The sequence below is a fragment of the Ascaphus truei genome, chromosome 1 (assembly GCF_040206685.1).
Source record: "Ascaphus truei isolate aAscTru1 chromosome 1, aAscTru1.hap1, whole genome shotgun sequence".
NCBI lineage: Eukaryota > Metazoa > Chordata > Amphibia > Anura > Ascaphidae > Ascaphus > Ascaphus truei.
In genome coordinates, this window is record NC_134483.1 from 510,395,144 (window position 1) to 510,418,392 (window position 23,249).

Consider the following 23,249-nt stretch of genomic DNA (forward strand, 5'->3'; position numbering starts at 1 on the left):
AGGAGAGAGGCGTGCTGGAGAGGGAGAGGAGAGAGACATACTGGGGGGAGAAGAGGAGAGAGACATGCTAGGGGCAGAGAGGCATGCTGGAGAGGTAGAGAGAGACATACTGGGGGGAGAAGAGGAGAGAGACATGCTAGGGGCAGAGAGGCGTGCTGGAGAGGGAGAGGAGAGAGACATACTGGGGGGAGAAGAGGAGAGAGACATGCTAGGGGCAGAGAGGCGTGCTGGAGAGGGAGAGGAGAGAGATACTGGGGGGAGAAGAGGAGAGAGACTTGCTAGGGGAGAGAGGAGAAAGACATGCTGGAGAGGGAGAGGAGAGAGACATATTGGGGTGAAGAAGAGGAGAGAGACATGCTAGGGGGAGGGAGACATGCTAGGGGGAGAGAGAAGAGAGACATGCTAGGGGGAGAGAGGAGAGAGACGTGCTGGAGAGGGAGAGGGGAGAGACCTACTGGGAGGGAGAAGAGGAGAGAGACATGCTAAGGGATATAGGAGAGAAACATGCTAGGGGGAGAGAGAAGAGAGACATGCTAGGGGGAGAGAGGAGAGAGACGTGCTGGAGAGGGAGGAGGGAGAGACCTACTGGGAGGGAGAAGAGGAGAGAGACATGCTAAGGGATATAGGAGAGAAACATGCTAGGGGGAGAGAGAAGAGAGACATGCTAGGGGGAGAGAGGAGAGAGACGTGCTGGAGGGGGAGGAGGGAGAGACCTACTGGGAGGGAGAAGTGGAGAGAGACATGCTAGAAGTAGAGAGGAGAGAGACATGCTAGGGGGAGAGAGATGAGACATGCTAGAGGGAGAGAGGAGAGAAGTGCAGGAGAGGGAGAAGAGAGACATACTGGGGGGAGAAGAGGAGAGAGACATGCTAAGGGAGATAGGAGAGAAACATGCTAGGGGGAGAGAGAAGAGAGATGCTAGGGGGAGAGAGAAGAGAGACATGCTAGGGGGAGAGAGAAGAGAGACGTGCTGGGGGGAGAGAGAAAAGAGATATGCTAGGTAGAGGAGAGAGATATGCTAGGGGAGAGAGGAAAGAGATATGCTAGGGGAGAGAGGAAAGAGATAATCTGGAGAGGGAGAGGAGTGAGACATACTGGGGGGGAGAAGAGGAGGGAGAGATGCTAGGGGAAGAGAGACATGCTTGGGGGAGAGGAGAGATACATGCTGGAGAGAGAGAGGAGGGAGACATACTGGGGGGGGGAAGAAGAGGACAGAGACATGCTAGGGGGAGAGAGGAGAAAGACATGCTAGGGGGAGAGAGACATGCTTGGGGGAGAGAGGAGAGAGGTGCTGGAGAGAGAGAGGAGAGAGACATACTGGGGGGGAAGAAGAGAGACATGCTAAGGGGAGAGAGGAGAAAGACATGCTAAGGGGAGAGAGGAGAGAGAGAAGAGAGACATGCTAGGGGGAGAGAGGAGAGAGAAATGCTGCGGGAGATGAGAGAGACATACGGGGGAGAGGAGAGAGACATGCTGGGGGGAGAGGAGAGAGTCATGCTGTGGTGAAGAGGAGAGAGACATGCTGGGGGGGAGGAGAGAGACATACTGGGGGGGAGGAGAGAGACATACTGGGGGGAGGAGAGGAGAGAGTCATGCTGGGGAAAGAAGAGAAATACATGAGAGAAGGAGAGAACAGAGAAACAGAATGGGAAAAGATGGAATGACAAAGGATGTGAGAGAGAAAGACACTAGGGAGAAAAGTAGAGAGAAAGAGACGAGGGAGAGGGGGGAACAAAGAGACATGATGGAGCAAAGTAAACTGAATGTGATTATGTAACATTTGCAGGGGCCCCATTCTTCAAATTTGTCCTGGGCCCCCACAATTCTGTTGGTGGCCCTGCTCCAGAGAAGCAACCCTCTTAAAGAATGCAATTATTACCAGTGTGAAATGGAACACAATTGACTGGTGTAATATTCGTAGATTTTGCTAAGTCTTTCATTATTGTTGACCGCAGTATCTTGTTAAACAATCTTCAATACTCTTAGATTTGACCACACACCCTTAATTGGTTTTAAACTAGTTTCACCGTTATTAATCAGGAAGATCCCAATATGTGTTTAGATCAGGCTCTGACTCTAACCACTCAAATGTTACCTCTGAGTCCCCAAAGGCTCTGTTTTGGGGACATAACTCTTTTTTGTCTTTATTAATGACCAGTCCACAGTTTGTAAGACATCCTTTATGCATATGTACAATACTTATATGCACGCTGCTCCAGCCTCTCCGACCTTCAGCATGTTCTGTAATCTAATTTCTCAAAGGTCGAAAGCTGGATCACTCAAAACAAAAAGGGTTTTTTAACACTGTCAAAACAGTAAAGACACACGAAGGCTGATGATCAACTACTAAATCTTCTAATAGACCAAATAATAATGGTGATAATTGTAAGTAGTTTAGAGAAAAGACTCTGGCGCTCCCCTAGAAATAATATCTATCTTATACTATATTTGTGAAAGCACTGTATGCCTGTCTGCATGGCCTCTGTCCCTAGGGGAAATCTCATTGGTCCTTTGGCCCGCCCGCCCCAGCACACCTCTCATTGGCCTGAGGCGGAGTGACAGGCCAAAGGACACACACAGACACACAGACACACAGACACACAGACACACACGGTAGGGGGGGGGGGTGTTGTGGGGCTCACAGTGTTAGCAGCACATCTCCCGGTCTCTTACCTGCCGGTCCTGGAGGCTCCGCCTCTTCCTCCCCGAACATCAGCCTGAAATCCAAGTCATCGTGACCCGCGCGCACCTCCTCCTCTCCCCGTGTCTCCCCCCGGTGCTCCGCTCACCTCCCCCCCGGTGCTCTGCTCACCTCCCCCCCGGTGCTCCGCTCAGCTCCCCCCGGTGCTCCGCTCAGCTCCCCCCCGGTGCTCCGCTCACCTCCCCCCCGGTGCTCCGCTCACCTCTCCCCCGGTGCTTCGCTCACCTCTCCCCCGGTGCTCCGCTTAGCTCCCCCCCAGTGCTCCGCTCAGCTCCCCCCCGGTGCTCCGCTCAGCTCCCCCCCGGTGCTCCGCTCAGCTCCCCCCCGGTGCTCCGCTCACCTCCCCCCCGGTGCTCCGCTCAGCTCCCCCCCGGTGCTCCGCTCACCTCCCCCCCGGTGCTCCGCTCAGCTACCCCCCGGTGCTCTGCTCAGCTCCCCCCCGGTGCTCCGCTCACCTCCCCCCCCCGGTGCTTCGCTCACCTCCCCCCCCAGTGCTCCGCTCACCTCCCCCCGGTGCTCTGCTCACCTCCCCCCCGGTGCTCCGACAGGCAGTGGGCAGGCAGCCTGCACCTGCCACGCGGCACCTAAGATGGCGGCGCCCGGAAGGACCCCTTCCTCCCTCACGGACTAACTAAGATGGCGGCGGCCGGAAGGAGAGGTGACGTGTGTGTGTGTGTGTCTCACTGTGTGTGTGTGTGTGTCTCACTGTGTGTGTGTGTGACACTGTGTGTGTGGGGGGTGACACTGTGTGTGTGGGGGGGGACACTGTGTGTGTGTGTGTGTGTGTGTGGGACACTGTGTGTGTGTGGGGGGACACTGTGTGTGTGTGGGGGGACACTGTGTGTGTGTGTGTGTGTGTGTGTGTGTGTGTGTGTGTGTGTGTGTGTGTGTGTGTGTGTGTGTGTGTGTGTGTGTGTGTGTGTGTGTGTGTGTGTGTGTGTGTGTGTGTGTGTGTGTGACACTGTGTGTGACACTGTGTGTGACACTGTGTGTGTGTGTGTGTTACAGTGTGTGTGTGTGTGTGTGTGTGTGTGTGTGTGTGTGTGTGTGTGTGTGTGTGTGTGTGTGTGTGTGTGTGTGTGTGTGTGTGTGTGTGTGTGTGTGTGTGTGTGTGTGTCACTGTGTGTGTGTGTGTGTGTGTGTGTGTGTGTGTGTGCCCCCCCTCCTGTCCACTGCCCCCCCCTCCTGTCCACTGCCACCCCTCCTGTCCACTGTCCCCCCATCCCGTCCACTGTCCCCCCCTCCCATCCACTGTCCCCCCCTCCCATCCACTGTCCCCCCCTCCCGTCCACTGTCCTCCCCCTCTCCCGTCCACTGTCCCCCTCCCGTCCACTGTCCCCCCCCCCTCCCATCCACTCCCCCCCCTCCCATCCACTGACCCCCCCCTCCCGTCCACTGTCCCCCCCTCCCGTCCACTGCCCCCCCCCTCCCGTCCACTGTCCCCCCCTCCCAACCACTGTGCCCCCCCTCCCATCCACTGTCCCCCCCTCCCATCCACTGTCCCCCCCCTCCCATCCACTGTCCCCCCCCTCCCGTCCACTGTCCCCCCCCTCCCATCCACTGTCCCCCCCGCTCCCATCCACTGTCCCTCTCCCCCTCCCCTCCTCCTGTCCACTGTCCCTCCCCCCCTCCCCTCCTGTCCACTGTCCCTCCCCCCCTCCCCTCCTCCTTTCCACTGTCCCTCCCCCCTCCCCTCCTCCTGTCCACTGTCCCTCCCCCCTCCCCTCCTCCTGTCCACTGTCCCTCCCCCCTCCCCTCCTCCTGTCCACTGTCCCTCCCCCCCTCCCCTCCTCCTGTCCACTGTCCCTCCTCCCCTCCCCTCCTCCTGTCCACTGACCCTCCCCCCTCCCCTCCTCCTGTCCACTGTCCCTCCCCCCCTCCCCTCATCCTGTCCACTGTCCCTCCCCCCTCCCCTCCTCCTGTCCACTGTCCCTCACCCCCTCCCCTCCTCCTGTCCACTGTCCCTTTCCCCCCCCCCTCCCTTTCCCCCCCCCTTTTCCTAGCGGGAAATTTAACTAACGCGAGTGGTCTCTTGCTTCGTCAGGTCCGCCTACTGGGGGAGGCGTGAGGCCTTTGTAACTCCACTTACCTGCTCTCTGCCAGGTCTTCTGCGACACGTCATGGCAACGCGGGGTCACGTGACGTCACATGACCCGCAATGTCATTTGACGCCGAGTCCTTGGAGAGGGGGGGGGGCGCGAACGCTGCGGCTCCCGGGCAGGGGGGCACAACTCAAGAAGTTTGCGCACCCCAGGACTTAGCTAAACAAAACACATTAGAGAACAATTAAGGGCTCCCAAAAAGAAATCCACTTTGTTGCACACCACCAAATAAATAAATATATAGAAAATAACTTTATTCGAAAAGAGGCTTACATAAAACATATATCACTGTATAAATAGAACCAGTGATTAAAATATATATGAAATGTAGGCGGCATAGCTACTTAAGCTTCACTGGTTATACTGGTTGAAAAAATACCAGGTGTGAAGCTAAAAAGGAGAGATGATGGTTAAATATAATCTCTTATCCTCTCAAAAGTTATGGCTAAATGGCCTGGTTAGAACATAGATAACCATGTGCACAATGGTGATGGAAATAAAATCACCAATGTATAAAGCCAATGGGGGATTGACGATAAATATATAACTATAGTAGTAGCCACCAGGAGTGTTGAAAGAAGCACTACATAAATACCTACAGTATAGCAATATGAGTCAGCGCAGGTAGATATAGAACTGGTCACTCTGTGCTAGTAAAGTGGCTGGTGGATAATAGTTACCAACTAATAGATACACCTGATACAATGTATAGCAAGATGACACACCACTATAAGCTATAGGAATAAGTGTGATAATGGTAATAGGCAAATGCCTAATCTCAACACATAATATAGCCTGATGGTGATGACTGAAGAAGGATCAGAGTGTAACTTCCACTGCAAGAGGACCAGCTAATAAGTGATTGACTAACCGGCCTTTAAATCCCCCAAGTTAATATAAAGTAGTGTAACCCTTATTCCTCCCCCCCCCCCCCCAGACTCATCTGTGGTGTCTAGGGTGCGTGAGGGCAGATTACATGCGTAGTGGTGGTGCATACCTGCGTGGAACAAGAGGGCCTGAGCTTCCCGCGTTGTTATTGGGGAGACAGGACCAGGCTTCTGGGGTGGTAGCCTCCATACTTTCTTAGTGGTGCAGCGCCTCCATCTTCTATACTCCCAGGAGTATGGGATAGGACCCGTACAGAAGAACCTCCCTGGTCCAGGGGTTGAATGCTCCAAACTCACAACACAGTCTTGGTATAAAGTATAGTCTCTTTATTGGTCAGATCAGCGACTCCAAATGTAGTGGCGACCAGCAGCCACAACAACAACAGCAAAGCCCCGTTATTCACTCTCCTCCTCTCCTTCCCTCCAAGTCTCTCCTCCGACAGGATGGTGTGGGCTGGGGTGTCAATACCCCGCAGCCCACCTCAGAGGTTAGCCTCTGGGTGGAGACTGGATTCTCCCCATCACCCCCAGCAGCGGGGTGAGGGGCATTGGTCCACCGGGTCTATTGTGCTATCAGCTCTACTCAAAGTGGCTTAGTCTCTCTACTCCTCTCTTTGCTCCTGCACGACGGCAACGGTGATACCGCACTGTCTCCTCCAACTCCTCGGACAGAACAGGCATCGAACTAGCCCAGGACTAACAGACTCGTCACTTACAGGAGCGGCTGCTAAATATAGAGTCAGCCCCACCCCTAATGATGTCAGCAGAGCCTCCCCTCTGTCTCGTGCCTGCAGCAGAGTCAGGGGCCTGCGTCTACCACTCAGGGCTAGGAAGGGGGAAAACCCATGATAACTACTGGTGCCTGCCCTTAACAGGACTTACCACAGTAAGAGGAAGATAGGTATAGCCTGTGCTGTTTACAGGGGGCTACACTAGCAAGAACAGCCATACATCATAAAAACAGACCCATAGCGGTGTCTGATGACGTGGGTGACGTGCCCGGGGCACGTTACCCTCCAGTACGGAGCTTCGTCAGGGGAATTATTTGGTGGTGTGCAACAAAGTGGATTTCTTTTTGGGATTTCTAATTTGTTCTGTCAAAACAGTAACCATGATGTTTGGGCTAAAGACTACATTTCTAAAGGTTTCAACGACAGAGCTACTGATTAGAGCCAACTCTAATACTAAACTAACCTCAGTTAGCTTTTAATATTTAAGTATATAACTAGACTGCCCTCTAACATTTAATTTGCATATAGACATGTTATTGTCCAAAATCTATACTGAACTGGGTGGGTTTTATAGAAAAAAAAGTAGCCTAACTCCCATGGTCAGAAAGTGTATTGCGCAACATATAATAATGGCAAGTATTGACTATAGCACGTTGTACTGAATATGATAAAGCACCCCAAATTCAAATCAATATACCTTTATATCTTATGTAATTACAATAAACACCATTGCAAAATGTTACATGGACTAGGTTGGCAATCCATTGAGTTGGGCACCCCACCCACATCCGCTTCAATGTGTCTGTGAGTAACATTGGCAGCTTTAGAGTCATCGACTGAAAACCAGACTCCTTTAAGGTGGCCACCAAGATGGCAGTTGAATTTGTGGCAGTGCGTCCACAATTCTTCCGCCAAGCCCGACAAGTACCCCAACCAATGGAACACATAATTCCCGTCCCCACAGAAGGCAGAGCTACCCTAGTTGGAGATATAACCGCCCATCCAGCGCACCCCAAACTATACCCGGACAATAGAATTCGTGCACAAATGTAAGTGCTATTTGTGAGGCCTGGTGGGTCATATGTGGGCCAATAGCCCCAACTTCACCCTGGCAGCAAACCCAGTCTCGGGGGCCATGATCGCAAGCCCCAAGACCGATGTCTGGTCTGACCTGATATAGTCCAACCAGAGAACTTTTACCCAGAGAAGGCATGCGGGTGAAGATGCCTGATGGAGCCTGCCAGTCCCTCCATGTTGCCCGTGGTTCCTTGATTGGGGAGCCAGCAGAGGCGAGATGTGTGGGTGCTCCCCCAGGCTAGACAGCAAGAGTCTACTGGGTAATGACCTGTGCCAGCTAGTCTGCCACTTCGAATTAGAAGGTGGCCAGATCAGGGCCGTTACCTGCAGTCAGAGCCAGGCTCTTGCCAGCCAAGAGTCTCCTACCATTCAGGAAGCAGAACCCGAAAGCCATCACTCCAACGCCTACCAGGAGACCAGGGTGGCAAACTGTGGAGAACCTGATGTGACTGATACCCTTAACCCTGACTGTGTGATAAGAGATGAGTGATGCGAGCGTCAGGTGATGCGTCATTGCCGTTTTTTTCTCCGTGTGGTGCATGTGACGCCCCCTCTTTAAGCATTGATGACGTCAAGACAGGATGGATATTTTGAACAGAGGGAGTTTCTTGTGCAGTAACACACCTGCTAATCATTTAGGATAATTCACGAAGGCATCGTAGGAATGGTGGGGCTATATAAGGGATTGTACAGGACATTATCATTATGCCACTTTATCACTTGAGAAAGACCACTAGGCCGAAACGTTGTATGTTTTTGGCTTTAATAAATCAGAATTAGAAAATCCGTCAGTGCTCTGCGATTTCTATCACTAAACGTCTGCCAGTGGGAAATGTACAAGAGCTTGCTACAGTATATAATTAAAAACTTATGATAACTGCAACAACTCTTTGCTGCACCATAATTTACTCAGCGAGATATGGGCTTCTGATTACTTCCTAGCTAAGCCAGAATGTACTGAATATTGTGTGTGGTGTATCTGTGTTATGCCACGCTGTCAAAAGTTAGGCTTTCAGGATCAATATCTAAAAATCTGTGCAGAAGAAACATACACAAAGAGTCGAGCATTCACATTTTACAGTGTTTTGACGTTTTTGGAGCTCCAGCTGATGTTGCTAAGCGGGAATGGAAATATTTCTAAAGAGAATTTGGCAGTTTTCAGAAAACATTAAGCATAACATTGGATTTCGTAGCACCATCTTTTTTTAACTAATTGACTGCCACAGGCTTGCAACACATTGTGAAAGTGTTAAATAATTTTTGCCTTATGTACACTTCTTTGAAGACTTTCTTTACACTCACTTAATCATCTTCTTTTGTTCTTTTTTCTTACTCACTGGAACTGAACTGCATTGTACTGTATTTAACCTTCTAAATAGCTCTAATTGATGCCTCACCAAGGCCTCAGATACTGTTCCAACACATACTTGTTTTGTGTCCTCCTCTCCGTTCTCCTTACACATTCATTGACACAAACAAGCTGCAGCTGGAGCAGTGACGCCACATGTGGGTGTTTATTATGAAGGAGAAATCACAGAGGCAGACATAAAAAAGTTGCGGCCCGACAGTTCCAAACTGCTTAAAATGGCCCTCTCTCCCTCACGACCCCCACTGCTCTCTCCCTCATGACCCCCACCTCTCTCTCTCCCTCACGACCCCCACCTCTCTCTATCCTTCACCTCTCCCTCCTCTCACCCTTACAACCCCACCTCTCTCCCTCATGACGCCCACCTCTCTCCCTCATGAACCCCACCTCTCTCCCTCATGACCCCCACCTGTATCCCTCACAACCCCCACGTCTCTCTCCATCATGACCTCCAACTCTCTCTCCCTCATGACCCCCACCTCACTCTCTCATCACGATCCCCACCTCTCTCTTTCCCTCACAACCCCAACCTCTCCCCCTCATGACCCCAACTCTCTCCCTCACGACCAACACCTCTCTCCCTCATGACCCCCAACCTCCCTCTCCCTCACAACCCCCACATCTCTCTCCCCCACGACACCCACCTCTCTCCCTCACGCCCTCACCTCTCTCTCCCCCTCATGACCCCCACCTCTTTCTCTCCCACACCACACTCACCCCTCTCTCTTCCTCATGACCCCCACTTCTCTCTCTGCCTCACGACTCCCACCTCTCTCCCTCATGACCCCCACCTCTCTCTCTCCCTCACAACCCCCACCTCTCTCTTTCCCTCGCGACCCCCATCTCTTTTTCCCTCAACACCCCCATCTCTCTCCCTCAGTGACCCCCACCTCCTCCACACCGCCCACACCTCTCCCACGCCCCACCTTTATCCAGCGCCCCCACCTCTCTCCCTCATGAACCCTCCTCTCTCCCTCAAGACCTCCACCTCTCTCCCTCATGTCCTCCACCTCTCTCTCTTCCTCACCACCTCCACCTCTTTCCCTCATGACCTCCACTTCTCTCTTTCGCTCAACACCCCCACCTCTCTCTTTCCCTCAACACCCACCCCCACCTCTTTCTCCCACACCACGCCCACCTCTCTCTCCCATACTGACCCCACCTCTCTCCTGCCCCCCCCTCTCTCCCATGCCCCCACATCTCTCCCATTCCCCCACCTTTCTCTAACTCTCCCTCACAACCCCCACCACTTTCTCTCCCACACCACCACCACCTCTCTCTCTTCCTCATGACCCCCACATCTCTCTCGGCCTCACAACCCCTACCAATCTCTCTGCCTCACGACCCCCACCTCTCTCTCTCCTTCACGCCCCCCCCTCTGTCCCTCACGACCCCCACCTCTCTCCCTCACGACACCCACCTCTCTTTCCCTCACTATCCCCACCTCTCTCTCTCCTTCACGACACCCACCTCTCTCCCTTCCTCACGACCCCCACCTCTCTCTCTCCCTCACGACACCCACCTCTCTCTCTTCCTCACGACCCCCACCTCTCTCTTGGCCTCACGACCCCCACCGCTCTCACTCCCTCACTATCTCTAACTCTCTCTCTCCCACACGACCACCACCTTTCTCTATCCCTCACTACCCCCAACTCTCTCTCTCCCTCATGACCCCCACCTCTCTCTCCCTCTCCCCCACCTTTCTCTCTCCCACGTCCCCATCTTTCTCTCTCTCCCACGCCCCCCCACATCTCTCTCTCTCCCATGCCCCCACTTGTCTCTCCCACATCCCAACCTCTCTTTCACCTCTCTCCCTCGACCCCCACCTCTCTCCCTCACGACACCCACCTCTCTTTCCCTCACTATCCCCACCTCTCTCTCTCCTTCACGACACCCACCTCTCTCCCTTCCTCACGACCCCCACCTCTCTCTCTCCCTCACGACACCCACCTCTCTCTCTTCCTCACGACCCCCACCTCTCTCTTGGCCTCACGACCCCCACCGCTCTCACTCCCTCACTATCTCTAACTCTCTCTCTCCCACACGACCACCACCTTTCTCTATCCCTCACTACCCCCAACTCTCTCTCTCCCTCATGACCCCCACCTCTCTCTCCCTCTCCCCCACCTTTCTCTCTCCCACGTCCCCATCTTTCTCTCTCTCCCACGCCCCCCCACATCTCTCTCTCTCCCATGCCCCCACTTGTCTCTCCCACATCCCAACCTCTCTTTCACCTCTCTCCCTCGACCCCACCTCTCTCTCTCACGACCCCCACCTCTCCCTCTCTCTCCCTCACCTCTCCCTCACTCACACCCCCACCTCTCCATCCCCCACCCCTCTCTCTCATGCCCCCACCGTCTCTCTCCCTCATGCTCCCATCCCTCTCTCTCTCCCCAATACACATAATAACCCCTCACCCCCCCCCCATACAAATGTAACCCATCGACCCCCCCCCCCCCCAACCTCATATTGGGTACCCTAGGGTGTTTCATGGTCTGGCTACATGTCTCTGTGTGCTGCATACCTGCTGGCAACAGGAGGGCCTGAGTCTCCCGCGATGACATGGGGGACAACAGGACAGGTTTCTGGGGTAGATGCCTTCGTTCTCCTTCAATGGTGCAGTGCCTCCATCCGTAGTAAGCCCCAGGGATACGGGGTGGAATCCCTACTACAGAATCCCCTCCCAGGGATGAGAGATTCCAGTCTCCACACAAGTCTTTTATAATTAGCAGCAGCTCTTTATTGTTCTCTCTCTTTGCAGCATACAATCAGGTATCACATAGGAACCAGCAGCCAGCTGTACTCCTGTAGGTTGTCCCTGCCTCCACTCTGGGCCTTAGGAGCACCCAGAGTGTGGCTAGCTCTTCCCTTGCCCCCTAGGCAGGGTAAAATGTATTTGGTCCACCTATCAGCTCTACTCATCAGGAACCTAACTCACTACCAACTCTGTCAGACAGACTAGGCAGACACTTGTGTCACTAAATAGGAAGTGCACTGCTCTTTATGATTTCAGCAGGCACCACCCCGTGTCTCTTGATTGGACACAGGGTCAGGTGACCTACCTTCACCAATCAGGGCAAGTGCTTGAGGTGGGGGAAACCCATGATAACTCCTGGCAAACCTGCCCTTAACAGGGTTTACTGCACAGGAGGAGGATAGAAATATAGCCCTTAATCTTACCAGGGCTACACAAATAACCCCCCCCCCCCCCACGAGATTCACATATTACCCCACTCCCACCATTCACATAATAACCCCCCCTCAAACAAAAAAACCACACACATTTTTGCACAGTTTAAGATCACATTTTTGTCAGGTATCAGTTTCATCTGCATTAAAAATGAAAGGCAGACCAGTCCAGATCGGGTAATGAGCTGCATGCGTTAAAATACAAGTCTCTGTGTAAGAAGAATGGGAGGAAGCTTCTGATGCTGAATATTTTGCTGATTGGCATTAAATTATTTACATTTGCAATACATTTATGGCATTCCTACCTGCAAGAAATTGAGGGTTGTTCCTTTTTTGTTTTAGAACTGGTTCTTTTCAGAGGCGAAAGAACACTAGGACGATGATGATTTGTAAATGAAGGAAAATAAATATTAAATGCAGAAAGTGTTCAAACAGTGAGGGTAGCCCCGTAAGTCATTTATAATCTGAGTTCTGACTCTAGAAGACTGTTCATGGTCTATTGTTAGGATTTTATTAAACGATGTGCAAGGGAGATTAATCCTGTTCCTTCTCTATGTCTTTTAGCTCTTTATCATCTACAATACAATCATCTACAGCAACCAGCTGTCCCTAATTTTCCATTATTTAAATTAGCAGTGGTTTGGATAATTGCCTAATATTGTGTTGAACTAAACAATGTTCAGGTGGACTTCACATAGCCAGCCTATTTAAGCGCACATTGCCACGAGAGCGGAGAAGAGTTTCACATCAGCCTGAAGAACATAATGCAGTGATCTTCTAACTGAAGAGTACAGGCCTTCCTAGGTGCAACGTGAACTAATGGGAGTGGTACATTTAGCAGGTTGATTTTAATTCGGTATCCACACATCCAGGTTTAGCTGGGACAGCCCTGGATTTTCATTAAACGTCCCGGTGTCCCGACAAGTTTCTCTAAATTGTTCAAATGTCACCGTTTTTAGCTTTTCCCTGATTGGACTCTGTAAAAGGGACAGATCCCTGTTTAAATAAAGCAGCCTCAGAGCTCTGAGAATCCAGCAGAGAGATAGTTAATTGCAGCCACTCAATAACCTAGTCTCCACCTGGACTAATGAGAGCTCTATAAAAAGCCTCATGTGAGACACAGGAGAGAGATTCCGTAGCTCACATTTGGGCTGACAGGAGACGGAGGACAGACCAGAGTTTTTCCTGTGCATACAACTATGCTGACAGAGGAAAGACCAGACTGTTATATCTGGGAGCGATTGGACTGCAAAAGCCTACAGCTACAACAACAGAAAAAGATGAGAGACTTTCTTGTTGGACCGTTGTGTATCTATATATATATATTTGGGGTTGTAACTAGTTTAGCTACCCACCCAGTTAGAAAGGCCTGGAGCAAAAGTTTAGTTATTCTCCAAAGTGGAGTAGGCCTTTATTTTGTTTCTTTTTGCATGTTTTGCCTTGTTAAAGGAACAGGTGAAATAAAGCCAGGATTTTATTTAATCGGTCTCCATTAAACGTACCTCTGCACACATCTCTTACAGACTTATTTAAAACTTTTAAAACTTTTAAAACTTTTAAAATAGTCAGTGCATGTTTTTATGTGATTGACCATATCAAAGAGCAAACACTTTAAATCTATTGGTAAATGATTGATTAATATAAACCAAATTGTCATTTTGCTACACTCAAGAGTTTGTGTTATGTTAGTGTAGCCCTGGCTGGTTTGGGGCTACAAGTCTGCCATCCTCGAGGCAGTAATCCCTAGTAAGGGTAGGTGCCAGGAGTAATCATGGTTTTTCCCCACACCTTGCAGCTCAGTGAGTCAGAGAAGTTAGTGCAATCAGGCCTGCTGTCCAATCAGGGACAAGGGGCTGGTTCTTACTGGAACTGACTTAAGGAGCTGCACTTCCTCAATTTAGGCAGTTGCCTCTACTACTGAGAGAGGCTAGTCTATCCAACCAAGAAGTGCAGGGCTCTACTTACTGAGGTCCTCCCTGTGGGAAGTGATGGAAGACTATTCCCCCTACCCTACCAGAGGGTAAGGGAAGAGCAAGGACTGCTCCTGGTGGCCAGTGGCTGGGAGTGTAGGTCCAGGGACATCTTGAGGGTGAAGACCTGTTGCTGAGAATTGACCTTGTTTTTTTCACAAACACATACACAACCGGGGAAAACTGGAGAAACATGCTGACCTAGTTGCAGGAACCTCCTTGCAGAGATTTCTCTTGTTCTCTCCTCCTCTGAAACAGGATTCCAGGCCAGACACCAGCATAGGAGAGAACACTGCAGCTTCTCTTAGTTACAGCAACAACTCCTGCAACTCTTATGGATAGCTATGGGGTCTCTCTCACCACCTTTCTATACACTAAACCAGCGGTGCGCAAAGTGGAGGGGGGGGGCAATATTCGCTGCGGGGGGTGCAGGGTTTACAGAGGCCCTATGTGCTTCCCGAGGGCATTTAAATTAATGCCGGGGGAGTTGCAAGGCCTCTGTAAATTTCTCCCTACCATGATTCAGACGGCTCCTGGTGATGCGTCGCCATGGCAACGCGGAGTCAAATGATGCCGCGGGGTCAAATGACGCCGCGTGGTCATATAACGCCGCGTTGCCATGGCAACGTGACATCATGGCGCCAAGACGTCTGAGTCAAGGTAAGCAGGGGGGGCGCAAGGAGAGGGGGACAGCCGGCAGGGGGCACATGGGAAAAAGATTGGGCTCCCATGCACTAAACCCACAACATTGAAACATTCAGGGCGAGGTGCGGTCTACGTGCCCAGCCCCTGATTGGTGGGTAGAAATGCAACATAAAAAGAGTAACATACAACAGGGAAAGCTCACCGACACTTCCGCAACATTTTTCCTGCAAACAAAATTAACCCCAGGCCCCTGAGGTGCTGGAACCAGGTTAAGACATAATACATTATACATACACCTAACATAATACCAGTGTATTATTGACAGGTATGGGTAATTGCAGGCTTGACCTTTATTAAGAGCAGCCATATTTACCCCTACCCTCACAATGTAACAAGCATTTTTTGTTTCTATAGCAACCATTTACAAAATCACATCCCTTTCCTCTTCTGAAACAGGCTCTGGCACACCCCTTTTTGAGCCCTGCCCTCTCTCTAGCAGTGCACCAATTGTATCTAGTGACTGGCTGGTCACATGAACTTCCCCACAGAACTTTGCATCTTTGGTCCTCTTCTGCTGCACTGACGACCATTTAATGAAACCCCCGAGACGAAGCTTCGCCGATCCATCAGAGGAGAGTGGATAGATCGGTAACTTAGCTAATTACTTATCATTGTGTGGATTGTATTGATGCGCATATTAAAGGGGAAAAATTAAATTAAAAATAAAAACGGCAGCTTGGACTGGTGCATTATATATGTGACTGACTTCCTATTAAATACAAATAAGCATGTATTTGTATGCCGTTTGACATAGCTACCAGTACCCCAAAGCGTAGTAGCTACGTCATTATCTACCTGCTAGTTTTTCAAGGGGAGATTGGGTTCTGTACCAAACAATCATACCAGGAGAAGAACGGAAGAGGAGGGTGGTTACTTGATCGTGGGTGCCGGAGGGGCCCTGGCCCCATGGTGCCATGGCCCCTATGACACAAAGGGCTAAGGGTGACTATAAGTTGTTTTTTTTGTTTTTTTAATTGTCCCACAATGTGGGGATGTCAGTTTAACCCTTTGCTGCTAGAGGAGTTTGCAAAGCAATAGGGTTTGTGCCTCACCCTGCAAAGAGGCAACAGTGTTAAGTACAATATAAAACATAAGGCATATCCCTAAATACTGATCAACTATCCCTATATATAAAGGAGATGCCCTGATTTTTTTTACTTCAAAAAGGATATTTATTTATTTTCTGCTGTCTTCCTCGTCCCAATGCTAGTCAATGGGAGTTTCAGAAATGTCATGCATAGTTCTTCTACCTCCCTATTTTACATGTCTGCCAGTATACATCACCATATAAACCAAATACAAATAGACAGTAAAAGTCTCTTTGAACATCCAGTATTCAGTCCTGTGGGGGGTGGCAATTAGGCAATACCTGCTAATGGCTCCACAAGAGTTTGTCCCAGATGGTTTCTTCTGCTGTGAGTTAAAGGGGTAGTCCCATGTACTTATTCAATGTTTGCATTTGCCACAAGTAGATACAATTAACCTCTTCATCAACAAAGTGTTTGAATGATCCAGTGAGACACAGAGAGCTTTTTCAGTTGCACGGGGGTAGCAAAGTCTTTAGAATGTTGTTATTGCCTCGTTTTCTTTATTTTGTCAGGCCTGTCGTTCCTTCGCCTTACGTTTTGGTTCCTTTTGCACCAGTCTCACACTAGCATTCAATTTCTGTGCCCCTGCTGTCTGAGTCTCAAGTGATGTGAATGGAAGAGGGGGGCTTTCTTTTGCATTCAGGGCAGCGGCATGTGGTTACTGTACTAGTAATAGCATAATCCTGAAGCCAACACGCCGGTAGCACTTTGTTCCAGTAAACATTACGGCACGGAAAGGGTTATTAGCGCTCACTTTTTTTTGTTCGTGGACAATTCTTATTAGAAACGATTTACTACGCAATCAAAATGTATGAGAAAAAAAACATGGCAGCCATTGTATCCAAAAAACTAACACATGCAGGTAGATATCTTGCATGCCACTAAAGACAGGGATAGACAGGGTTGCCACCACTCCTGGATGGACCTGGAGACTGTGGGTTTCGGCTAAGTATCTCAGGCCTACGGGTTGAGATAGGAAATCTCCGGGTGCTGCAGGGCCAGCTGGGATGTTTGGTGCAGGACCTCGGCTCTTACTTTCGGCGGCGGCAGCATCTCCCCCTGCATGGTCCAGTCATGATGGTTCTGCGACGTCAAATGGCATTACGTTGCCATGACCACGGGACGTCACATCGCGGCGCCATGCGACATTACGTTGTCATGGCAACGTGACGCCATTTGACCTTGCAGAGGCCATCTTGATGCAGGGGGAGATGCCACCGCCGGAGAAGGTAAGAGAGTTAAATATATAAATAAATACTTGTAAAATAGAAAGAAAAAAAAAAAGGTTCTGGATTAATATTCATCAGAAGGTGGCAACCCTGGGAATAGAGCATAACACGCTTGTTAATAAAGTTAACATAATGACTTTTCCATGGATTATCATGGATTAAAGCCTTAAATGTATATTCTGTTGTCTCTACAAAGAAATAAAATGGATTGGAACTGTAATCATTTGTAAATTTCAGTTTCAATTCCAACCTCTCACAGTTACATTCAAACCTCTTTTCTTGTCATATCTTTCCTTTGGCTTTGTAGGTTTTAAAGAAGCTTTTTGCAATTCTTAGGCCTCGGACATGGTAAAAAAAAGACCTCGCTGAGCCGCGCTGAGCCAGCACACTTACCTCCTGCATCTGGTATTCGTGTGGCTTTAGCAGGCGCTTCGGCAGGCGTGCTGAGGCGTGTGGAATTGCAGGAGACAGATTGATTTTAGTTTTCGCGCTGAGGGCAAAAAAGCCAATGCACTCAGTGACGTCGGCGCCATGACGTGGCGCGCTAGCCCCGCTTCCCACCTTGCCTCACAAGCGCGCTCGCTGACGCTCATGCCAGGACACAAAAAAGCTCCTGCTTGAGCAGGACAGCATGAGCGTCAGCACGGCTCAGAGCGGTATTTTTTACCATGTCCGAGACCTTAGACTGCTTATATAAATTCTCTCAGTTGCAACATTGTGATAGAGTTAGTTTGTAGCTATTTAATGACACGTAAAACCATTCCCTTCATTAAATTCCACAGCACGTACCGGTGTCAGGTAATTATCCGATGTCTATTCACTGGAAATGTAAGAACATGTGAAGACAGGAGGGAGGAATACTGGATAAACGAGGAAAGGAACGTACACAGACCCTCTTCAATGCTGCAGGAGTCCCAGGTATAGCGCCATCAGTTTTCATTGTATGGATCAGCGGTGCTCAACTCCGGTCCTCAAGGCACCCCCCCCCCCCCCAACAAGTCAGGGTTTGAAGATATCCCTGCGTAAGCACAGGTGACTCAATCAGTCCCTGCTTCAGCACAGGTGGCTTAATCAGTCCCTGCTTCAGCACAGGTGGCTCAAACAGAGGCTCAGTCAAAGACTGAGCCTCTGATTGAGCCACCTGTGCTGAAGCAGGGATATCCTGAATATCGGACTGTAGGAGGACATGTGCAGAGGTACACAATGGAGACTGTTGTAAGGTGAAATTATAACAAGGCTTTATTGTGCCTGTCACTTAAAACACAGCAAAAAATCAACTTAAGCGAAATAGTGAGCCAAACAAAGAAAACCTATCTCTGCTTTGGAGACTATCTACACATGTAGCTCAGCCCTCTCTGACTGGGTTGGTTAGCTAGGCTCTTTACCAGCCCCAAATCATGGAGACATTTATCAATACACAGACATAGATAATAGTCTTATACGAAAAAGTCTTATCTGTTAGCTGGGCTGCTGTAGGGGAAGCTTCTCTGCTTTCTTGGAACCGAACCCTTGTGTGCACAGGAAATGTCAGGCTCCAAGTTTAGAATCTTGTCCCCTTTGTCTTGTGGTCAGCTTGTCGCTCAAGACATCTGTTTTTCCTTGGTTCAGCCCAGTTGTGGACTAAGGAATCTCTCCTCTGTCTCCAAGTTCAGCTCAGGTGTGAGCTAAGGAGTCTCACTTCCTGTCTCAAAAGACAGGCTTTTCTAAGCCATCTAATCAGGCAGGTGGTGTTAGTTAATTGCCTACCAGCCGTTAACCACCACACTGCTGGATTAGAGGCACATTTGTGAACAGGGATAAGTCCCCTGTTACACGGACCTGTTGGGGGAGGGCTTGAGGACTGGAGTTGAGCGCCCCTGATGTAAGGGATTGACAAGAGCATTTCTTAATTTACCACTGCTCCCAAACCTGGCCCTACTACCTCCTTCCACATTACTGTTGGAAGTACTATCATTCACCCAGTAGCCCAAGCACGCTGCCTTGGAGTCACACTCGTCTCCTCTCTCACATTCAAAACATTTCTAAAACCTGTCGCTTTTTCCTCTGCAATATAACTAAGATACACCCTTTCCTCTGTTGTTCGACTGTTAAAACTCTGACTCAGGCCCTCATTCTCTCCCGTCTCGATTACTGTAACCTCCTGCTGTCCGGCCTTTCTGCCTCTCACCTGTCTCCCCTACAATCTATCCTAAACGCTGCTGCCAGAATCACTCTACTCTTTCCTAAATCTGTCTCCGTGTCTCCCCTGCTGAAATCCCTGTCCTGGCTTCCTATCAAATCACGCATTTCACACTCAATTCTCCTCCTCAGTTTTAAAGCTTTACACTCTCCTGCCCCTCCTTACATATCAGCCCTAATTTCTCGCTATGCACCATCCCGACTCTTGTGTTCTGCTCAAGGATGTCTTCTTTGTACCCCCTTTGTATCTAAAGCCCTTAAACATTTCTCACTGACTGCCCCACACTTCTGGAATGCCCTTCCCCTCAATACCCGACTAGCACCCTCTCTATCTACCTTTAAGACCCACTTTAAGACACACTTGCTTAAAGAAGCATATGAATAGCACCGTGGATAATACTAGACACATGATACATAAAGCTTGGCCCCCTGCAGATGCACTTACCAGAATTCCCTCCCACTGTCTCTGTACGTTCTTCCTACCTACCAATTAGATTGTAAGCTCCTCGGAGCAGGGACTCCTCTTCCTAAATGTTACTTTTATGTCTGAAGCACCATGATCTGTTATTTATATTATCTGTTATTTATATTATTGTCACGTGTATTACTAATGTGAAGCGCTATGTACACTAATGGCGCTATATAAATAAAGACATACATACATACACTGCTATCAGGGAACGTGTCTCCCCTGCAGCTTTTCATAATTCAGCCTTGAGTGTGTTTTGCTACACTGGTACAGTATATTATTGCCAATCAACCAGAAGATTATTTTCTTTTAAGTCCTTTGAATTAAACACAAACAATAGTCTTTGAAATGTAAAAAGTGCCAATGTTCCCGGGGGCCAAATTAGCACGCATTTGTTTGTCTCTTGTAATGAGGCATGCAAACATCTGTAAGACAATCACAGCTTCTTTGGATTTTAACTCATTAACATATTCTAAATGGTCACAAGTTAATTACTTTTTTAAATCCTATTTGCTTCTTTTTTTTTTGTTTACTAATTGTTTACTAATTTCTCTTGCTTTCCCTTTTCCACCTGACATACAATGTTAAAATTCCCTAGTAGATTATTTTATTATTTTTAAGCAATATTGATGCAAACAATTTTGGGAGGTTCTCTTTAAAATCCCTGCCCATAATGAATTGTATATCAAAAAAAAACAGAAAAACTACTGAGACCTAATCCCTGCAATTTTCACATTTCTTCTAAATTTTTTCTTCATTCAAGTGCTTTATTTATTTGTATTTCTGCTTTGCATTTAATAACGTGAGGACTTAATTTGGTGACCTTATATCCCAATGAATGCTATCTGACACAGAACCTTGCTAAAGTTATGTCTTTATACACCTTACAAACTGGTGCTCGTGACCCCTTTCTTTCAGTCACTATATGAAAACGGTACTTTATGTAAAAAATGATAAATCACAAAACTTACAATAAAAAGGTTCAGATCTCCCAATCAGGTCATAGATGTTAACTTCAGCGAGTTGATAAACCCACACACAAGAGGGGGAGGGGAGAAAACAATAGTCCTCAGTTTAGCCTGGGGGGAAAAAAAGGTCCAGTTGAGGAGCTGGAGCAGCCGCAGCTACAAACGCTGGCAACTGATCGCGGCGTCCTCATGGGGGTGTGCAGGATGCCGGTATCTGTCGTCACAGTCCCAGTCGTCATGCACTACTGAACGTACAGTACATGACGACTGGGACCGTGACGATGGATACCGGCATCCTGCACCCACCCCCATGAGGACACCGTGTGATCGGTTGCCTGCGTTTGTAGCTGCGGCTGCTCCGGCTTCCCCCCCCCCCCTGTTGTGTGTGAGTTTATCAACTTGCTGAAGTTAACATGACCTGATTGGGAGATCTGTACCTTTTTATTGTAAGTGATTTTCCCGAGCGGGGAATTGACTGAAATCCTGCTGCAATAGGTGCAAAAATCTGCAGACAGTACTGCCGCCACCATCCGCACCTCCCCAGAAGGACGTGCGGGACTTCTACAAACGAATTTGCGGCCTGCAAAAATGTATGGAGACTGCCTCTCCCTGGGCTGCATGCTGGCTCTCTATGACATGTGCAGTGAGTTTATGGCCTGGATTGAGGATTTGGGCGCGGGTTCTCTGGAAGCGGCTGCTGAAGAGGAACGGCGCGGCCCCAATCCTAATCCCATAACGAACTATGTGTGCGAGATAACTGAGGAAATGCTCCGGGAGAATGGACGCTTTTCACTCTCCTTAGCGGAGTGTCACGCTGCGCTCACCACAAACAAGACAGGACCACGGTGCTGAGGTGGGAAAAGATATAACGCCACCCGCAGCCATGAGGGTGCATCTGGAGTGTAGATTAGTCAAGGTAGCCGGGTCGGGGTTGGAGTGGTACGGATGGTCGATATACTTGCCGGGGTCAGAGTTGGAGAGGTGCGGATCATTGCAGGTACTTTTAGCCATAGTCAGGATTGGAGAGAGTAGAGTAGTCGTTGTCCAAATTCTGAGGTCAGGTTTGGAGATGCGCGTTTCGTTGTAAAAAGCCAATCGGTACCCAGAATGAGGAACAGCAAGACAAGGCAAGACTGTGGAGGCAGAGAAGAGGAAAACACAATGCAACTGATTGTATGCTCAGCCAATTTGCCAGTGGAGCAGGTAAGCATATATAGGGGAGAGCGTCCAATGAAAACCCTGCAACGTGGAGGTGTGTGCAAAATGAGGGCTGTGGAAGAGAGTGTTCAGGTGGAATGAGTGCCTCTGGGTGATGAGCAGGTCATTTTGTTCAAGATATTTCTCTAGTCTAGAAAACATGTTGGCATGTGAAGATAAAGTTCGCTTTTCACTCTCCTTAACGGAGTGTCACGCTGCACTCACCACAAACAAGGCGGGACCATGGTGCTGAGGTGAGAAAGGATATAACACCACCCGCAGCCACGAGGGCGTGTCTGGAGTGTAGATTAGTCAAGGTAGCTGGGTTGGGATTGAAGAGGTACGGATGGTCAATATACTTGCCGGGGTTAGTGTTGGAGAGGTGCGGATCGTTGCAGGTACTATTATCCGTGGTCGGGTTTGGAGAGAGTAGAGTTGTCGTTGTCCGAATGCCGAGGTCAGGTTTGGAGATGTGCGGATCGTTGTAAAAAGCCTATCGGTACCCAGAATGAGGAACAGCAAGACAAGGCAAGACTGTGGAGGCTGAGAAGAGGTAAACACAACGCAACTGATTCTATGCTCAGCCAATTTGCCAGTGGAGCAGCTAAGCATATATAGGGGAGAGCGTCCAATGAAAACCCTGCAACGTGGAGGTGTGTGCAAACCAGGGCTGTGGTAGGAGAGTGTTCAGGTGGAATGAGTGTCTCTGGGTGATGAGGAGAAGCCTGTGCGTGCCAAGTGCGCTTCCCTGAAGTCGTCGCGAGGAGAGACGTTTTAGTGCTGGAGCGGGTGCACGCGCGTGAGCCAGCAGTGAGGTGGTTGCCCGGCTGGCCGGCGTCGCCGACGATGGTGGAAGCGGGTGGTGCGGGGGTCCCTGCAGCAAACTGCGGTGAGTATAGAGCATGCCGACGGTGGCGTGGCTCTGAGCCTCACACGGAGCAAGCGTGAGCTTACTATCTGCAAGCTACTATCGGCACCATACTGCTTCCAAGATCTTCATCGACTGCAGTGACATCGGAGAAGCCTTTACACAACATTCCGATAATGAGCGTGACTTCCTGGTGGAAGCTACTCACCAAAGTGTCTGATGCTGTGCTAGACGAAATCGAGATGGGAGGCTTCATTGCAGTACTCCTGCCGGTGTGTCGCCATATGTTACCTGCGGTGGTAAAAACAGTTGTCCGGTGTGAGAGAGATCGTCGCAGACCAGCAGTGATGTCATTAGAGGCGACTCCACCCGAGCGAAAGATGTCCAGGGACCCGGAGGATCTTCGCGAGGCATCGGAGGGGCCTGCTCCCGGCCAGGAGGATAAAGAGACGACATCAGCCCAGCAGACCGGTGAGGATACATCTGGTTCCGGTGATGACAGCGGCCTACCTGACCGTCGAGAG

At 49.8% G+C, this 23,249-nt stretch overlaps 1 protein-coding gene across 1 annotated transcript in view; it reads right to left on the reverse strand.

Moving 5' to 3' along the window:
* HGFAC (HGF activator) overlaps positions 1 to 11,824 on the reverse strand; it is a 218,990-nt gene extending 207,166 nt beyond the window's left edge. Inside the window, exon 1 of the mRNA XM_075570181.1 lies at positions 11,389 to 11,824. The gene's annotated coding sequence lies outside the window, so the exon portion shown is untranslated. The remainder of the gene's footprint in view (positions 1 to 11,388) is intronic.
* Between the last annotated feature and the right edge of the window lie 11,425 nt (positions 11,825 to 23,249).